The sequence below is a fragment of the Monodelphis domestica genome, chromosome 7 (assembly GCF_027887165.1).
Source record: "Monodelphis domestica isolate mMonDom1 chromosome 7, mMonDom1.pri, whole genome shotgun sequence".
NCBI classification, from domain to species: domain Eukaryota; kingdom Metazoa; phylum Chordata; class Mammalia; order Didelphimorphia; family Didelphidae; genus Monodelphis; species Monodelphis domestica.
The window spans coordinates 13,894,683-13,912,775 of record NC_077233.1 but is presented as its reverse complement, the minus strand read 5'-3'; the positions used below and the strand labels follow the sequence as shown (position 1 = coordinate 13,912,775).

General features: G+C 52.2%; 1 protein-coding gene across 23 annotated transcripts in view; it reads left to right on the top strand.

The window, feature by feature from the left end:
* Positions 1-310: 310 nt before the first annotated feature.
* Positions 311-18,093, top strand: part of LRRFIP2 (LRR binding FLII interacting protein 2) — a 94,709-nt gene continuing 76,926 nt past the window's right edge. For 22 of the 23 annotated variants that reach the window (XM_056804251.1, XM_056804249.1, XM_056804250.1 and 19 more), the window contains exon 1: positions 313-597. The gene's annotated coding sequence lies outside the window, so the exon portion shown is untranslated. Of the gene's footprint in view, positions 598-18,093 lie in introns of all 23 variants that reach the window. The other variant, XM_056804247.1, reaches the window with a different exon arrangement.

The following is an 18,093-nucleotide window of genomic DNA, read 5'->3' as shown; positions in this document are numbered from 1 at the left end:
GCGGGTCCCGCCGGTCCCGCCCCCTCCCGAGCCTCCTTAGTCAGCCTGCCGGGTCAGCCTGTCCCCTAGGGGATCCCCTTCTAGGCTGCCGGGTCCCTCCCTCCCTGGCTCTTGCCCCGCCCTGCCCCGCCCTGCCCCGCGTCGCTCCCCTCCTCCGCTCAGGACTCTCTCCTCCTCCCCCTCGTGTCCTTCCTGCGCCCCCCCTCCCCTCCGGGCCGGGCAGGGGCGGAGCCGCGAGTGCATCCGGGTAACTGCCCCGCTGACCCCTGGGCGAGAGCGCGGCCGCCCCGCCCACGGCCCCGCCCATGGCCCCGCCCCCGCTCCCGGCTTCCCGCTGCCGCCGCGGCCGCCGCCGCCCGGAGGAGAGAGACTGAAGGAGATTGAGAGAGAGAGGAGGTAGTCGTGAGGCCGAGCCTGCCCGACCCGGATCCTGGACCCTGATCCAGACCCCAGCCTGGTGTCTGTTCCTGCGTCCGAGCCCAGCCTAGCCTGTGGGGTCTCCGGCCCGCCCGCCTGGAGCCCGGGCTGGGCCGGGGCAGGGGCCCGGCCGAGGAGCAGTCCCTCCTGCCCCCGCACCCGTCGCCGCCAGAACCGCAGGTAAGAGCCACCGCCCGGCTCGGCCCAGACTCCAGCCGCCAGGTGGGGGCCCTCGCCGTGCCGGGCGCCAGCCCTTCGCTCCCAGCAGCCCGATCAGTGCCTCTGGCGGGGACTCCCTGCCCGGGGAGGGGCCGGGGCAGGTGTTTGCGGGCGCGCCCCCCGCTGGTCAGCTCAGGGGTAAGGGGGTGATGAATCACCCCAGGCGCCTCCCCGCTGGGTAGTGCCAGGACTGGGAGAGGGGGATAAGGCGTCCAGGGCAGGGGATGAGCCTTCCCCACTAGGGGCGCCCCTCGCTGGGCCGCGCCAGAGGGGGGCAGAAGAGAGGGGAGCCCGCCCCAAGCCCCAACCCCTGTTGGGCAGCGGAGCTCACACTCTGGGCTCCCAGTTGAGGGGCCTCACCCAGAGCAGGGCCAGGGTTTGGGTGACACCCTGGAGGCCCCCCAGGGGTCTCCCCTAAAAGCCCTTTTGCCCCTGGGCTCATTGCCCACTTCCCCTCCTTTGCCCAGGCTGTGCTGGGGATCCCTGAGCCACTGTCACCGTCCCCTTATGGACACCCGTGTCTCCTGGGTTCGAGTCCTGGGGCCTCTGGGGCAGAGGTGGGGACCCCCGTGGGATTTGGGGAGCCCGGTGACCCCACTGTCCCATGAGGGCCGGCGGGGCACCTCCTGCGCCCGTCAGGCCCGCCGCCGCCTCCCCTTTTGAAGAGCCCGCTTTGGGGAAGCCCCTGCCGCCCGCCCCGCGCCCGGGTAGAGGGACTTGGCCAAGGTCACCCGGCTTGGAAGCAGGGGAGGCCGCGCTGGAGCCTGGCGGCTCGGGGTCCCAGGAGGGCCTGTCGCCCCGTTGGGAGGGGTCGGCCGCCAGGCCTCGTCTCTGGGCTTCCCGGGCGGCCCAGGGAAGAGCGTCCGTCCTTCAGCCTTCGCCCGGAGGCTCCATTTCCTCCCTCCCATCCTTTGCCCCCAGACCCCCGGCCCCCCCGAGGATTCCCAGGTCGCCCTCGGCCTCTGGGGAGGCCCGGCTGGTGACGGGTGGGAGCGGCCGCCGGCTGTGCCGGGGATCCCCGAGGCACCGTCACCCTCCTTTGTGGGCCTTTATGGCTCTGGTTCAGGCTGGCTCGAACCCGGGACCTGCTGTGGAGATGGGCCGCCGCCATGGCCATCCGTGAGGCTTTCCTCCTCTTCCCAGCTACCAGCCCGGCTCCCGGACCTCCTCCGGCGGCTGCCGGGGGCAGTGACTGGCCCAGGGTCACGCCGAGGCCGGAGGGAACCTGGGAAGGGGCGTCCCTGACCTCGGCGTCCCTCCCGGCTCCCGTCCCCGGCCTGCCGGGCGTTCCGTGGCCGTGTGGGCACCGGCGCGGCGCTGACGGCCCGGCCGGGCAGGAGGCGCGTCCTGAGGCCGGCCAGAAGCCAGAATCGGAGTCTGGAAAAAGTGAAACCAGCTGCCCCCCCCCCCCCCCGCCCCGCTCACTGACTGACTGCCTGACGGACACCAGCTGCTGCTCGCCGGGCTGTTAGACAGGATCCAAAGGGAGGCGCCGAGCCCTTTCCAGCCTCCCAGGAGTTCCGGCCGCCTCGAACCCCTCCACGATGCCCGAGAGCCGCGGGCCGGGCCGGGGGGCTCCAGGGCCGGTACCGGCCTGGTCCAATGGGCAGCCCACGGAGGCAGGGCCAGCCCGGAGCCAGGTTTTCTGGATTTCCTGCTTCCCCTTCAGCAAGCCCAGAGCTGACTGACCTGTGGACGCGCAGGTGGGTGGAAGGCTTCCCGGAGGAGGCGGCCCGAGAGGAGCCCTGAAGACGGGGCTGCTGGATCCCGAGCTGGGCCGGGCCTGCACAGGCAGAGTACAAATTCCGTCCTCAGGACCGTGAGGCGCACCCTGGAGGGGCTCCAGGAGTGGGGGGGGGCGCTGCTTCGGGCGGGCCTTTGCATTGGGACAGAGCCGGCGCCTCCCCCCTCGCCGGACCCTTTACTACCTCGTGGCCGACTTCGGACGGTCCCGACTTCATCCTCAGAACCCCGGCCGGGCGCCATTGGGACCCCACGGACAGCTCCAGGGACGGAGGCCGCCGTGACCTTCCTGAGGCTGGACTCGAACTCGGCTCTTCCCGTCTCTAGACCCTCTTCTGTGGCCGCGGCTCCCCTCCAGCCTCCTCCTTTGGCTCCTGACCGGCAGACGGCCCGGAGGCCCGATGGGGCAGCTGTCCCTGGTCCCCTCCCCTGCGCTCGCCCCGCCCGAGCCCCAGCTCTGTAGTCTGCCCCGGCTGGCCCCGGCTGGCCCCGCCACACAGGCCTGCGCCCACTCTGCAGCCAGGGGGAGGGACCTCGGAGGCCGCGTGGCCTTAGTGCGGTCCTTAGCCCCGGCCGGCCCCGGCCTCCTTGGGCTCCTCCATCTTCCGGCTGGATTGTCTTCGAAGCTAAAGCCATCGCTGTCCGCTGGCCCGGGCCGGCCGCCTCTTTAATCCGCTCGTGTGGAGGGGGAAGCGAGGCCAGGGGAGCCCATCCTTCTTCTGGGGCCCCAGGGGGGGGGGGTAGGCACGAGGCAGGATTCGAATTCAGGTGCAGCCCGCTTTCTCTGTGCCTGGAGGCCCTGGTGCCGCCTCACGGAAGCTCTTCAGGCCCTTCGACGAGGGTCTGCAGTAACGCCGGCATCCCCTTCCCCTCCCCTTCCCCCTCCGTGGACTGTGTCAGTCCTGTCTGTCGTGGCCTCCACTAGAGGTCAGTGTGGGCCTGAGGGAGCCCCAGACCCTCCACCTCCCGCGGCCTCGGTTTCCGTGTCTGTAAATAGGGTTCGTGGTGGCCCTCCCCGGCCCAGAGGAGATGCCCATCCCAGGGCGTTGTGTAAGGGCAGCGGCGAGAGCTCCTCGGGCGCCCCACAGGCCCCGCCTTCCCAGGGACCAAGGTCCAGGGCCAGTGCAGGCCCCAGGCCAAGTCCAGAGGCCCGGCTGCTGGGCCTGCTCCCTCCAGAGAAGCGGGGAGCCTGGCAGGCTGGGGAAGGGGAGCAGAGCCGCCTCTGTCCGTGCTGCGGCCCAGCGCTCTGCTGAGCTCCTCCGACCCAGGCCTGAAGCTGCGATGAGGCCTGGCCTGGGAGGGCCGTGCTGGGGCCCGTGCAGATGGCAGGCAGGGGAGACTCGAGGCCGAGCCCGGGGCCTGGGTGGACCCGCTGCCCCCCTCCTTGCTGTAGACACCCAGTTATCCACAGATGAAGGGACCGCAGACTTGGGGGGCCACTGAGGGCCCAATCAGCTCCAGCCTGGACCCTGGACACGGGCTGCCGACGTGCCCATTGTACAGTAGAGCGAGGGGAGCTTCCTTCTGTCTGTCTGCCTGTCTGACCAACTGTCTGTCTGTCTGCCTGCCTGCCTGACTGACTGTCTGTCTGCCTGCCTGACTGACTGTCTGACTGACTGACTGACTGACTGTCTGTCTGTCCGTCTGTCTGTCTTTCTGTCTGCCTCTCTGTCTGCCTGTCTGTCTGCCTCTCGCTCTCTCCCGGCTGGACACACACACTCCACTTAAAGGCCTGAGTAAGACCCGGGGAATGTGGGAAAGAAGCTGGGAGGGGCCCTGGGGAGCTGCTTGCACCTACCAGAAGGCTCAGGGAGGGGATTTCGCCTGGAACTGGACTGAGCTGGTTCCTGGGGCCGGGAGGAGGGCAGCTGCACCCTGGGATCCTCCTCCCTGGAGGCCCGGCCTGAGCTGGCAGGGCCGGAGGAGCTTGTCTGGGGAGGGGGCTGCTCCCGGGGGGCAGGGAAGCCCTGCTGGGAGTGGCCGCCCCCCCCCCCCCCGGGCGCCTCCAGTGCAGAAGGAGCGCTTCTCGGGGTGCGCCGAGGACCCCGCCAGGGAGCGCCACGTTCTCTGGGCGGTGGAGGAGGTTGTTGCGGGAGGGCGCCGGGGCTAGGAAGTGCTGACGGAATCTTGGTTATTGGAGGCCAGACGGGGCGCTTCCCGGCGGGCCGGCCGGCCGCTCCGTGGACAAGGCCAGACGGGGCCAAGCGATCCGCGGCAAGGCCTGGGTGACCACTTGTCGAGGGTCGAGAGCAGAAGCATTTATGAAGTACCTTCTGGGTGCTCCCCGCCTCAGGGAGGGGGGGTGGCAGATGCGCCCCCAGACGGGATCAAGCGACGGTCATCACTAGTGGGGGGCCTGCGTTTAGCTGAGCCTCGGCATGGCCGCAGGGCACGGCGACAGGCTGAGGGCCAGGAAGTGCCAGCAGGCCGGTGCTGTCATTGGATCCCCAGGAAGGGGGAGGGGGAGGGGGAAGACGGCTGGAAAGGCAGGAGGGGGCAGCCTGTGAAGGACTTCAGAAGCCAAACCGGAGTTTGTGTTTGATCCGGGAGGTAACAGGGAGCCACTGCAGTTTAGGGGGGGGGGGGTGCGCACGTCAGACGTGTGGCCTAGGAAAGGCACGTGGGCAGCCGGCAGAGGGTGGGCTGGCGAGGGGGGCGACGGGGCCAGGGAGAGCCGCAGAGGGTGGGCCGGAGATCCTCTCGCACTCGGGGCTTCAGGATCCAGGACGAAGAGGGCCACGTAGGCTGGGGAGGGCAGCTCCAGGGGGACGGAGGCCTCCCGGGCCATTGAGTTGCGGACGTCTCGGATGGACCTCAGAGCTATTCTGGGCCTGAGCGGAGGGTTAGGCTGGAGGCCTGGAGGCAGGCGGTAACTGGAGGATCCACATAAAGCTCATCCTCGGTCAGTCACTCACTGAGCAGGCAGCTGGGAGCTGGCCTGGCCTGGCATCTGGAACCTGAGAACGGCCTCGCCTCAGATGCCAGCCCGGAGCCAGGCAGCTCGCCTCTCCTCGGGGACCTCAGCCTCGGGTTCCTCCTCCGCCCACGGGGGAGAGCACTGCACAGAGGCACGCGATGACCGTCACACGTGCTTGGACGTCTTAACAGAAAAGCGAGCCGTTGGGAGCAGAGAGGAAGGACGGAAGGGACTCCTCGTCACCCCCTGCCTTATTTGACGGGCGAGGAAGGGGAGGCCCCCAGGGCGCCCCCAGACCCCGGCTCCTTCCGTGGCCCCGTGGAAGGCTGCCTTCCTGCTTGGGGGGGGGGGGGGGGTGCGGGCGGGAACAGAAAGCTCGGCCAGCGCCCGGTCTGTCCTCATAGCGCTTACAGATTCAGAAGGGACGCGCCGCGCGGTAACCGAAGGCACCGACTGAACGTCGGTCCTGATGAGGGCGCTCGAGTTTGAAAACAAATCGCAACCTGCAGTCCACTGGATGGTGGCATGATGCCAAGCACTGGGTTGGCACGGGGACACCTGGATGCCCATCTTATGTCAGACGCTCTTAAAGCAAAGTTGGCGAAGTAGGTTGTTCTTGGTATCTTTTGTGCTGACAGCATATTATCTGGATTTTCCATGGCCCTCCCGTCCTTCCTTCCCAGAGAGCCATCCCTTTTGACAGTGTCTTTCCAGCAAAGAAACAGGAAAGAAAAACGATCAGTACCCGTCACCGTATCGAACAGGCTGGACGCTGACCGCTGGGTCTTCAGAAGGGTCAGGGGAGGCGCCTCCCGGACCTCTTCTCGAGGACCAAGTCCGTCTGTGTAATTGCGGCGCTTCGTTTGGATCCCTTCACGGCGGTGGGTCTTTCCACTTCCATTCTGGGAGTCACCGTGCAGGTTGTTTTTTTGGTTCTGTTGGCTTTACTCACGTTGCATCGGGCCCCGTAAGTCTTGGCAGGCGTCTCTGAATCCGTCCTGCTCTGCGGCTCTGGTGACCTCCGTTCTATCTGGGGACGGTGGCCGGGCCCAGAGCTTCCTCTGAAGCCCTCCCAGAGCTCATCGTTTCCCCTTTCCCAGCGGCTCTTGGATCTGTGCCTCCTCCTCAGACATGCACACTCCAGGGGACAACCATCCGGACTTTCTGGTTCCCTCCCAACTCGCTCCATCTCTGGAGTCTTTCCTCCTCACCTCAACCCCTTGGAGTCCTGGGCTTCATCCGGTCTGAGCTCTGATGCTGCGTCCTACCCGAGGCCTTTCCCAATTCTCCTAGATGCCACCTCATGCTCCAGCAGCACCTCTGCGGGATTTCCACTCCCTAGAAGAGAGGGATGGGGCGTTGCCAATAAGCTGATCACTGGAATCCCATCATCTCACCCATGAAATTGGCTTTTGATCCTTACCCAACCCCTTCCCCACTCCCTGCTCCGATTGGAAGGCTAGAGGATGGGGCCCTAAGTGCCCTTCAGAGCCTGCCTTCCTTTCTCAAAGCCTCAGAACTTTGCAGGGAACCAGACCAGCAACCAAGGTCCCAGGTGCCAGGCACCGAGCTTGGCACTGGAGCTCTGACAGAGATGGCTCAGCCTCTGCTGTCCTATAACAGAATGAACAAACCTAGAAGGTTTGGGGGTGGTCTTGACTCATTGAGACTGTGGACATAGCATGCAGGTGCTTCCATCTTCCACTCTCAAAGTCTGGCCAAATTCTTGTTCATTGTTTCCATGATAGCAGATGTTTATTAGGTGCCTACTATGTGCCAGGCATTGTGCCAAGTGCTGAGGAGACACCCGAAAAAGACATTCCCTGCCCTCCTGGAGCTGAAAGTCCAGTGGGAGAAGACATCATACCCAAAAGGAAGCCAGGAGGCAGGCAGGAGGGAGACAACTTATGGCCAAGGGTAGGGAAGAGGGCCCAGGAGCTCAGGGGCACAGCCATCATTAGCACACAAGACCTAGATGGAAATTCAGCCAAGGAGTCTGGAAAAGTGCAGTCAGATAGGCAGGAGAGCAAAAACCTGGAGAGTCAGAGGCTTCAGAGAGCTCGAGGAGAATGAGAGGTGAGAGAAGGCCATTAGACGGGGGCTCTTCACCAAACAAGGGTGAGGGAGTTTCACAGGAGATGAAACAAGCAGTTTGATTACATAAAAGTGAAAAGATATCTGTGCATAAAGTCAGTGCAGCCAAAGTTAGGAGGGACAGAGTTAACTTGGAAAAATCTCCAGCAAATTTTTCTAATAAAGGTCTGCTATCTGCTCTCCAAGATACGTAGGAAAGAAATAGGCATACAGAAGAACAAGAGCCATTCCCCAAGTCTTAAATGGTCAGCAGATATGAACAGGCAGCTTATATTTTCTCAAAAGAAAAGCAGGTTTTCAAAGTAGCTGGTGGCAAAGTGGATTGAGCACTGAACATGGACAGGGCTGGGAAGACCCGAATTAAAATTTGGCTTCAGATATTTTACTGGCAGTACAACCCTGGGCAAATCATGTAACCTTGGTTTGCCTCAGTTTCCTCATCGCCTCCCACCTGGAATTGTTGTATGATCAAATGAGGTACTTTTTGTAAAGCTCTTAGCACAGAGCCTGGCCCATAATAAGTGCTGTATAAATGTTTGCTATTACCTCGTGACCATCCCAGTGCTCCAAATCAATCATAAAACAAAAACAAGAAAGCTGAGAAAAGGAAAAGAATTACTTTTGGACCTAGCAATGCCACTCGTTGGTATCCATGCCCAGAGAGAGTAGATGAATAAAACACTTTTTGTCATTGTGAAGGGTTGGAACCCACGATGATCACTGATGGAGCAAATTCTGGCACGTGAATGGATAGAATGGTATTGTACGGTGAGAAATGCTAAAAGGCCACCCCTGACTGCAGTCAGAGAAACTTAGGAAGCCTGGTGGGAGCCAATGCAGATATAAGTGAGTAGAACCTAGAGAGCAATCTATCCAGTGACTGACAAACAAAGACAACCACAGCAGCTTTGAAAGGCAACCAGGCCTCCAGAAGACAGCGGGGCATCCTGCTTCCCCCCTCTTGACCTTGAGGTGGAGAAGGAGTACTGAATGAGGCGTCCATTTGTTTTGATGGCCAGTGGGTGGACTGATTTTGCTTAACTGTGGCAACTTGTTCCAAAGGAAAGTTTTTCCACGTTTTGCGGGGTGGGTAGGAGAAGGAGGATAGTGATAGCCACCCCTGCACCCCAGAGAGAAACTAATGTCACTGATAAATTCAGAATGCACAGAAGAGGACAGGAAGAGGCTCAGAGACCAAAATAAATAAATAAAGACAAGCAGGTTTCATACCTGATCCTCCTTTTCTATTCTTACTTGAATATAAAGATGTTCAGGTTCAATGATTGTCAAGTTCAAGAAAACAAAATAATTAAAAAGACAAGGGAATATTGGATTTTATTGAAGGCTTTCTCTGAACATGATGGCGGGATTATGTTATTTTTCTCTTTCTATGATCTGTCTTGTAAATTGAGGCATCTTTGCCTGGTTCCGATGAGTAATTAAAAAAGAAATATATATATATGTGTATACATATATACATATATATGATATTATTGTTTCATGGGTCAAACTAAAAGCAAAGTATGAAATACAAATAGACTGCATCTTTATTTTAAAAAATTTGTCACATATATAAGACAAGAGCAAAATAGGATGAGAGGACATGGAGGATGTTGTGATCTGAATTGTTGGAAGCTTTGTCCAAGTGAAGATGACTGCCCTACTGATTATCAGAAGTTTATTTTTACATGAATGTATGTAACAGTCTCATGATAATTTCCCAACTTCTCTTCGTTGAGTTCCCCTTATTTTTGTAATATACTGATTTTTCTGTTTTTTACATCACTATGGTATCCTGTGTATCTCTGCCTCTCCATGAGCTCTCCTTATTTCGTATTTTGATCATTTGGGTTCTCTTTACTTTCTTTGATTCGTGCTAACCATTTATTTTGTTGGCCTCTTCAAAATAATAAGCTCTTGGTTTATTCATTTCAGTCATATCCTTGGATTGTCATGTTCTCAATCTCAGCTTAGATCTTGTCATTTTCTTTTTTGCTTCCTCCAGAATGACCAGTGGTCCCTTAATTGCCAAATCCAATGGCCTTTTCTCAATCTTCACCTTTTTGGATGTTGTTGGTCACCCTCTTCCCCTGATACTCTCTCCAGGTTTTCATGACATCTCTCTTTTCTCTTACTTCTTCTTAAGTCTTCTTTACTGGACCTTCATCCAGGTCATTCACTAGTGAATATTTCCCAGGGCTCTGTCCTGGACTTCTCTTCTCTTCTCTTCTCTTCTCTTCTCTTCTCTTCTCTTCTCTTCTCTTCTCTTCTCTTCTCTTCTCTTCTCTTCTCTTCTCTTCTCTTCCTTTCTTTTCTCTCTTCTCTCTTCTCTTCTCTTCTCTTCTCTTCTCTTCTCTTCTCTTCTCTTCTCTTCTCTTCTCTTCTCTTCTCTTCTCTTCTCTTCTCTTCTCTTCTCTTCCTCTCCTCTCCTCTCCTCTCCTCTCCCCTCTCTTTTCTTCTCTTCCCTTCCCTTCCCCTTGGTGATCTCATCAGCTCCCATGGACTCAATTATTACCTTTATGAAGATAATTCCCATATCCCTTTGTCCAGCCCTAATCTCTCTTTCAGCCTTTAATCTCATGTTTCCATATTGGTTGTCTCAAATTGGAAGTCTAGTGGACTGCTTAAACTAAATGTGTCTAAAACGGAAGCCATCCTCTTTCCCCTCAAATCCTCCCTTTCTTTAACTTCCTTGTTACTATAGAGGGTCCCACCATCCTTCCAATCCTCTAAGGGCCCCAAGACTGCCTGACTAGGTGTATTTCATTGAATGACCGAATCAACAAAACAGTAACTTAGGGAGGAGAATCTCCACTTCTCCCCAAAAAGGAACAGAAACAACCAACTTAAGTCATACAAACCTACAACTTATCAGGCCCCAAGCTAAGTCCTGAGGATACAAAGTCCAAAAAGAATCCCTGCTCTCAAGGAGCTCCCAGTGTAAGGAAGGGGCCAGTGTGCAGACAACTATGGACAAAGAACATACATGTAGGACCAGAGGGAGCCCTGACATCAAGGGGGGCAGCAAATGTGTCTTGCAGAAGGTGGAATTTTAGCTTGAGTCTGACGGGAAGCCAGGAGAGTAGGAGGAGAGCCTTTGCTCTGGCTGCCTGCAGCCTGGAGTTGGAGGGTTGTGTCTGAAGGGCTCTGGGTTCCAGGCAGAGGTGAAGAGGGTCAAGTGAAAGAAGCCCAGGCAGCTTAGGAAATGCTTTAAAAGGCAAACCTAGGGTTTCTGTTTCATGCTGGAGGGGACAGTTGGCTGCCATTAGAGTTTGCTGATTAGATTAAGGGAGGGATATATGTAGTCTTGGCAGCTGAGTGGAGGCTGGACTGGAGGGAAGAGGGACTTGAGAGGCAGGGAGGACACCGTAAAGGCTACTGCAGTAGATCAAGTGTGGGGTGATGGCCATGACAGAGAAGAGAAGGGGACTTTGAGGGGAGATATTACAAAGGGAGAAAAACAGTACATGGTAACTGCTTGATTATGGGGGTGAGAGAGGGAGGAGTTGAGGATTGATACCAAGGTTAGACTGTATTGTCATCCTCTTTGTTGTTCAGTTGTGTCAGTAGTGTTTGTCTCTTCATGACCCCATTTGGGGTTTTCTCAGCAAAGTTACTAGAGTGTGGACCATTTCCTTCTCTAGCTCATTTGACAGATGAGGAAACTGAGGCAAATGGGGTAGAGTGACTTGTCTAGGGTCACACAGCCAGGAAGTATTTGAGCTAAGAAAGAGGAACCTTTATCCTTGAAGCCCTGTGTAAGTTTTTTAACTCAGGATTCCCCTTTAATCAAAACGAGAGCTTCACTTTGCTTTTACCTAGAATCTGAGTTCCTTGTGGGTAGGGATTATTCTTGCCTTTCTTTGTTACTCTGTCACTGCCTGCCCTTTAGCCACGTGCCCAGCCCAAAGTGAGCCCTTGATAAATGCTGTGGGTTGATTTTGCCCATCCCCTCCCTTCCTTCTAGGACTCTTCACCCCTTGCTCCTGTGAATTCAGAGCTGCCTGACTCAGTCATTTTCTCTTCCTGCTGGGAAACTTGAGCATACATATTCATGTTCCTGCAAAAAGCTGACCTCCCAAGTCCCCAGTAGCTCATTTCCCAGTCTTACATCTCCAGCTCTTTATTGGATAATAATAAATGCCCCAGAGACATTTAAGCTCCACTCGTCCATAATTGGATTTGCTTTCTTTCCCCCAAATGCTCCCCTCCTCCAAATTCCCCATTACTCTTGAGGGTGCCATTGTCCTCCAAGCCACCCATGCTGACAATCTAATTTCTTCCTTGATTTTCAGCACCCCCAGGTTGTCAGTTGGCAAGTCCTGTTCATTTGACCTTCAGAGTGCCTCACAAACAACCCTTCTCCCCCTGGTGCAGGCTCCCATCACCTCACACCTCCCAGGATCTCTGCCACCAATCTCCCCACATTCAGCTGACCTTGTTCCCTTTTTGAGCCCCGGAAGACCTGCTACTCTTCCCTTCTCTCCTCCTTACACTTGACTCTCCTTCCTCTGAAATCCAGGGTCACTGTCTTCCTGAAACAAGACTCCATCTCCAGACTCCAAGCATTTTCTCTGGCAGTGCCTCATGCGTGCATCACTTTTCTTGCTCCTCTCCACCTCCTGGCTTCCTTCAAATCCCACATGAAATCTCACCTTCTACAGGAAGCCTTCAGTTGTCTTCTTAATGCCAAAGCCTCACATAAAATCTAGTTTAGATTGCTTACTGTCTCGGGGAGAAAGGGTCAGAAGAAGGGAGAGAATTTAGAACTCAAAACTTAAAAAAAAAAAGAATGTTAAGAAATTGTTTTTATATATAATGGGGGAGAAAATGAAATAGTAAAAACAAATGCAAAAAAAAAGTGGCCTTCTCTTTGTTGATTATCTCCTGCATATGTCATATTGGTACTTAGCTGAATATTGTCTTCCCTATGAGCTTGTGAGCTCACTGCTTAACACAGTTTTATGTATATAGTAGGTACCTGATAAAGGTTTATTGAAGGACTGACTGAAAACATTTAATGATTTTTCCTACTTAATTAGCAACTGTTCTGACTTCATTAAAAAGAATTTTGGATTTTGCAAAGTACTTATCCTTTTGGGGGAGGGGTAATAGACTTGGTTGGTTTTCAAAATCTGGTTTGAAATTCTGTGATCTCTGGGGAGCTCTTATTTGCACACTTGTCCCTCTCTTGTCTTCATGTGGCCCATGAGATCTTGCTAACTGGATAGTGCTGAGATTGGACTCCTTCATTTTATGTGTGCTCTGTTCATATGCCTCCCATTCTTTCTGTTCTCTCTTTTTGGGTTCAAAGATATTTTCTTTTCCCAATTACGTGTAATAAAGTGTGTTTTGATTTGCATTGTACAAAAAGAAATTTGCTACACCTGAACCACATTTACCCAACATCCTTTTGAGATCCTGCGGTGTGTAAAAAATAGACTCGAATACAGGACTACAATCCCCATGAGCCTTTGCTCCACTTCCCCAGAATGCCTTGTAATCTCGCCTGGGCCGAGATCGAGAAGATATTTAAGCAAAGGCTTTTGAAGTCTTGGGGCTTTTTGGACTTCCGTTTTTGGAGCAGAGGCGTCTCTTCCATGATGTGAGGTTATTTTGTCTAGGCCTCTGGCCTAGGCACATGTTTCTTACTTGTATATTCTTAATCTTTAACCTTTAATAAACCTCTAAAAAATATATATTCCTTGCAGAGAGAAACTAATTTCTACCTGCCTCAGTCTCCCCATCTCCCCTAAATTTTAATCTTTACAGGTGCTGGGTTTTTTGGTAAAGGCAGAAGGTGTGGGTCTCTCTGGCTCTGAGCTCTGTTCACTTGGCTGAATTAACCCCTTTCTTACTTACTTTATTATTATTATTATTATTATTATTAAATCCTATATCTTTGGGAGCTGTCCAGCGGTCTCCCTGAAGGTGAGGGCTCACTCCAGCTAGATGTGACAATCCGGTTGAGTAATGGAGATGAGAAGCACTGTGTGCTCAGGTCCACGTGCATGGGCATCACACAGTGTTCTGCCATAGCACGGAGGTTCGTTTATTATATAGGGTTTCAAGTACAAATTTCTTTGGCACACAATCAATTTTCTACATATGTTTCCATGGAATTTAACAAGATGCGTAGCCTAAGGAGATAGTCAATGAAACATTGTTGCTATAGATGAATGACATAGACAGGGTGATCTAGAGATTAGTTCTTCCTGACCTAGGAGAATCATTGTAACTTTTGGTCAGCTTTCACAATCAGTCACAATTACTTAGGAGATGGGTAACAAAACATTTCGTAGCTAGGTACAGGGTTAGAGTGCAACTTAATGACAGGCCAGATTTGGGGTTTTCCTCAATTTACAAGTTCTATTTTTCTTGTGTTACTTTAAAGCATCTGGCAACACTTCCTGGTTTCTGTCCATAAACAGAATTCAGTGGAGTGTGTCTTGAAGGTGATTGATATTCTTGGCTTGCCTGGCTTGTAATGGGAGTGAATGTAGCTCTGTGGAGAAGGAAAGGAGGGGGGCAATCTGTAAATGTAATCTTTTAGGGTAATAGTCTGGGGGGATTAAGGTGGGATATATGTTTATTGATCCTATAAGTATTTGCTCTCATATTATTTCTCCTGTATTGGGGAGGGAATAATAATCATAACAAGTCCATTAGTTAGGAAAGTTGGAGAAAGAGAAGTCACAGAAGGGAATCAGTGGGGGCCTCATTCTCAGGGGGCTGCCTTGCAGACCCCATTTCCCTAGTCTGTGACCTTGTCAGCCAGTGAGGGTATGATGGCCTCCAGCACTATATAATAAATACTTTGAGTATTTATTCATTTTTAATCTTATAGCATCCATCTGACTCAACAGTTCTTTTTCTGGAGGTAGATAGCATGCTTGTCAATAAGTTTTCAGGATTGTCCCAGATCATCGCATTGCTGAGAGTAGCTAAGTCTTTCACAGTTGATCATTGCACAATATTGCTATTATTGTGTACAGTGTTCTCCTGGTTCTGCTTATTTTACTTTTCAGCCATTTTTTCCCATTTCTATGAGGCTTTTATGTTTGGTTAAAAAAATTTTTGTGTGACATTTTATCTATTTGAGGATTCCTTCTGGGGCATAGGGTCATAGATATATTCATCATTTTCAAGCTACAAGGCACTTTAGAAACCAAAAATCCAAATCCTCAGTTTACAAATTAAGAAACTGAGGCACAGAGTGATTGTATGACTTGTTCAAGGTCATATAGGTTGTAAGCATCAGGGATGGGTTTTGAACCCAAGTTCTCTGACTCCAAGCCCAGCATTCTTGCCTTTTTACCAGGTTGTTTTTTGAATATTGATATTATTCTGATATACTGATATTATTTCTGTATCTGTACTCCCATAGTATAGATTTCAAAGCAAAAGGGACCTTAAAGATTTATCTAGTTACAGTTCCCTCATTTTATAGATGAGGAAACACCAGCCATTTAATTTGTGCTTGACTTTATCCATTTTTTCTTTTATTAAAAAAATTGACCTGCTTTTCTTTCTTTCTTCTCTTAGAGGATATTTTCCTTCTCTTTGGTCATGTTGCTTTTTGATAGGATTTTGAGGGACCTGGGCCCCTTTCTACCTTTTTACCCTTTCTTTAGAAAGTAATTTCCCCCCGATTTCGTTATAGTCTCATTATATTTGAAGATTTGATAACCATTTCTTCCTCAAAAACATCAATAGGGAAAATGAACAGTTAGCCCTTCAGGATCCCATTAGAGACATACTTCTCCCCTTCATATGACCCCCCCCCCCATTAATCTACATTGTTTCCAATTCTGATGTCATTTAGCTCTTACTTCTCAGAATCCCCAAACTTGAGAATTAGAAGGTAACTAAGGGTACACCAAGTCCAGCCCTACATGAAAGGAATATCTATAACAAATGGCTGTCTCTCCTCTCCAGAGATGATAACTGAGGATCCCTTTGGGGCAGCTCTAATAGTTGGGGAGTTTTTTCCTGACATCAGACCCGAACTAGCCACTTGGCACTTTGTGCCAAAGGGCTTCTGGTTCTGTCCCTTAGGAGAGAGCAGAACAAATTGAGTCCCCGTTCAGATACTTGAAGCTAATCTTTCTAAGACTTGGACTCAGGCCTCTGCCCCATCGTCCTTGCTCTCCTCTGGACGCACTTTAGCTTCTCATTGTCCTTCTTAAACTGTGATGCTTGAAACTAAGCCTAACTAAGTGGGATTCTCACGTCCCCACTTTTCCTGGAAACCCTGCCCTTCACGATGGAGCCTGATAGAGCATTAGTTTGGGAGCCTGCTGCATCCCACAGGGCCAGCCCCCTGCTCTGAGCTGGGCTGGCAGACCACTAAAACCCCCAGATCGTTTTTAGAACAACTGCTGTCTGGCCATACCTCCCTGCCATCACCTGGCATTTATCTTCATATTGAATTTCATCTTGTTACCCTGAGCCCAGGACTGTAGCTGCTCAAGATCCTATCATGTTCATACGGGTACCAATAGAAAGACTTGTGGAAATATACTGTATGTGCTTTGTCTGTGCCCTCAATTTCTAATTAAACTCTTTGATGACCTATTTGTTTATTTAAAAACTCTTTCCTTCCTCTTAACATTGATTCAAATGTTGGTTCCAAGACAGAAGAGAGGTAAGAGCAAGGCAACTGGGGTCAAGTGACTTGGAAGTGTCTAAGTCCAGATTTGAACGCAGGACCTTCTTTCTATCTCCAGGCCTGGCTCTTAATCCACTGAACCACCTAGCTGCCCCTCATCCTTTTTATCTTTAAAGTTTTACTTATGCCTTTGATTGATAAGACGGCCAGGTAGAGAATTGGATAGATATTGGGTTAGAAGTCAGGAAGACCCAAGTTCAAATTTGGCCTCAGATACTTACTGGCTGTGTAACCTGGACAAGTCACTTCTATTTGCCTCAGTTTCCTCAACTATAAAATAGGGGTAATAATAGTACCTCCCTCCAAAGATTGTTTTGAGGACCAAATGAGATAATATTTATAGAGTGCTTGGCAAATGGTAGATGCTTAATAAATGCTTATTCCTTTTCCCTTCTACCCCAGATGCTCCTTTATAACAAAGAAGAAATAGTTAAGCCAAACCGACCCAGTGACTTTGTCAGTGGGCACCACGTTTTCCTTGGTAACTGGCTGTCCTCTGGCCAACTTTGGTCATTACAGTGTTGTATACTTTGTGGTTATCTCTTTGCTTTGCATCAGTTCAGAGAGCTTCCTGTGCTTCCTGGAATCCCTTACATTTGTGGTTCCTTGTACAGAGCTCAGTAATGTTGTTATGTTACTCTTCCACAGTTTGTTTGGCTGCCCTCTGTGACAGGCACCCATGTATGCCCAGCAGTAGGGAGAGAGATGGGCCAAAGGTTTTCTTACATAATTCCAAGTTGTTTCCCAAATAGCTGTACTATCTCAAAGGTCCACAAGTAGTGTATTAGTTCACCTGTCTTCCCTCAGCTCCTCCCTCACTGACCTTTTTTTTTTCATGAATCGATTTTCCCATTGGCCTAAAAATAGTTTGTTTTTTTTGCATTAGATTGGCCTGGCCTTCAGAGTTTAGGATTGGATTTTCAGCCCAATTCTTTACCATATAGACTTGTTTTCTGCTTTTTTATTGACTTCATTCCTTCCCTCCCTAGTTTCCTAGTGTGACTCTCCTGAGCACATGGATTCTTTTAAAAAAATGTATTCATTCATTTAGTCAGTCAACAAACATTTGTTAAGTGTTGGCTTTGTACCAGGCATTGTGCTAAGTGAATCTTTAATCAGGTGATGGTGACAGATCCTAAACAAGGTTGCTTTGTTCTCTATTATATTTCATTTTTATTTATTTATGTATTGGGTTTTTTTTTTTTGAAATTTAATTTAGTCAGTTAAACTATTATTCCTTGGTTATAAGAATCCTATTCTTTCCCTTCCCTCCCCCCACCCTTCCTGTAGCGCAGTTCCCCTGGGTTTTACACGTGCCCTTGATCAGAACCCATTTCCATGTTGTTGATGTTTGCACCAGGGGGATCGCTTAGAGTCCGCATCCCCAACCACGTCCCCTTCGTGTACTTAATTTTTAAAATGTTCCTACATTCACAGTGAGTCAGCACGTTTTAGTAAGTGCCTCCTCCATGCAAAGCACCAGGGACACAGAGAGAGAATGAGACTCCCTACATCGCTTACACAGAAGGAGGTCTAAAAAGAAATTCAGAGCAGCCGTTTGGGGAATCATGGGAGGAAAAACTCAACATAGAGGGTCGTGCTTGACTCTTGAAATACAAAAGGCTTCAGGAAGCCGAGGTGAGGCGGCCACGGGAAGCACGAAGGCGAGCAAGTGGCGGCGGGAGCCCAAGGAGCTATAGAAGGCAGTAGTGCGCTGTCTGGCCAGGCTGCGAAGGCACTTGAGAGGAAGCCAGAGAGCTGGTACTCAGAGGCAATAGAGAGCCCCGCCTGCGGAGCAGAGGAGTCCCGTGGCCATGCTCACGCTTGGCAGCACTTATCGGATGGGCTGAAGGAGACGAGCTCCGTGGGAGGCTCGGACCCGGCAGCAGCTGAAGTAGAGAGAAGCCGGCAGGCCCTCGAGCTGTGGCCCTGGGAGAGACGGCCGTATTCTGGATCATTCCTGTTGGGCCATTTGTTGAGTGTTCTGTGGAGTTTGTGTGCATAAGATACAGGGAGACGTTGCCTCCCACCA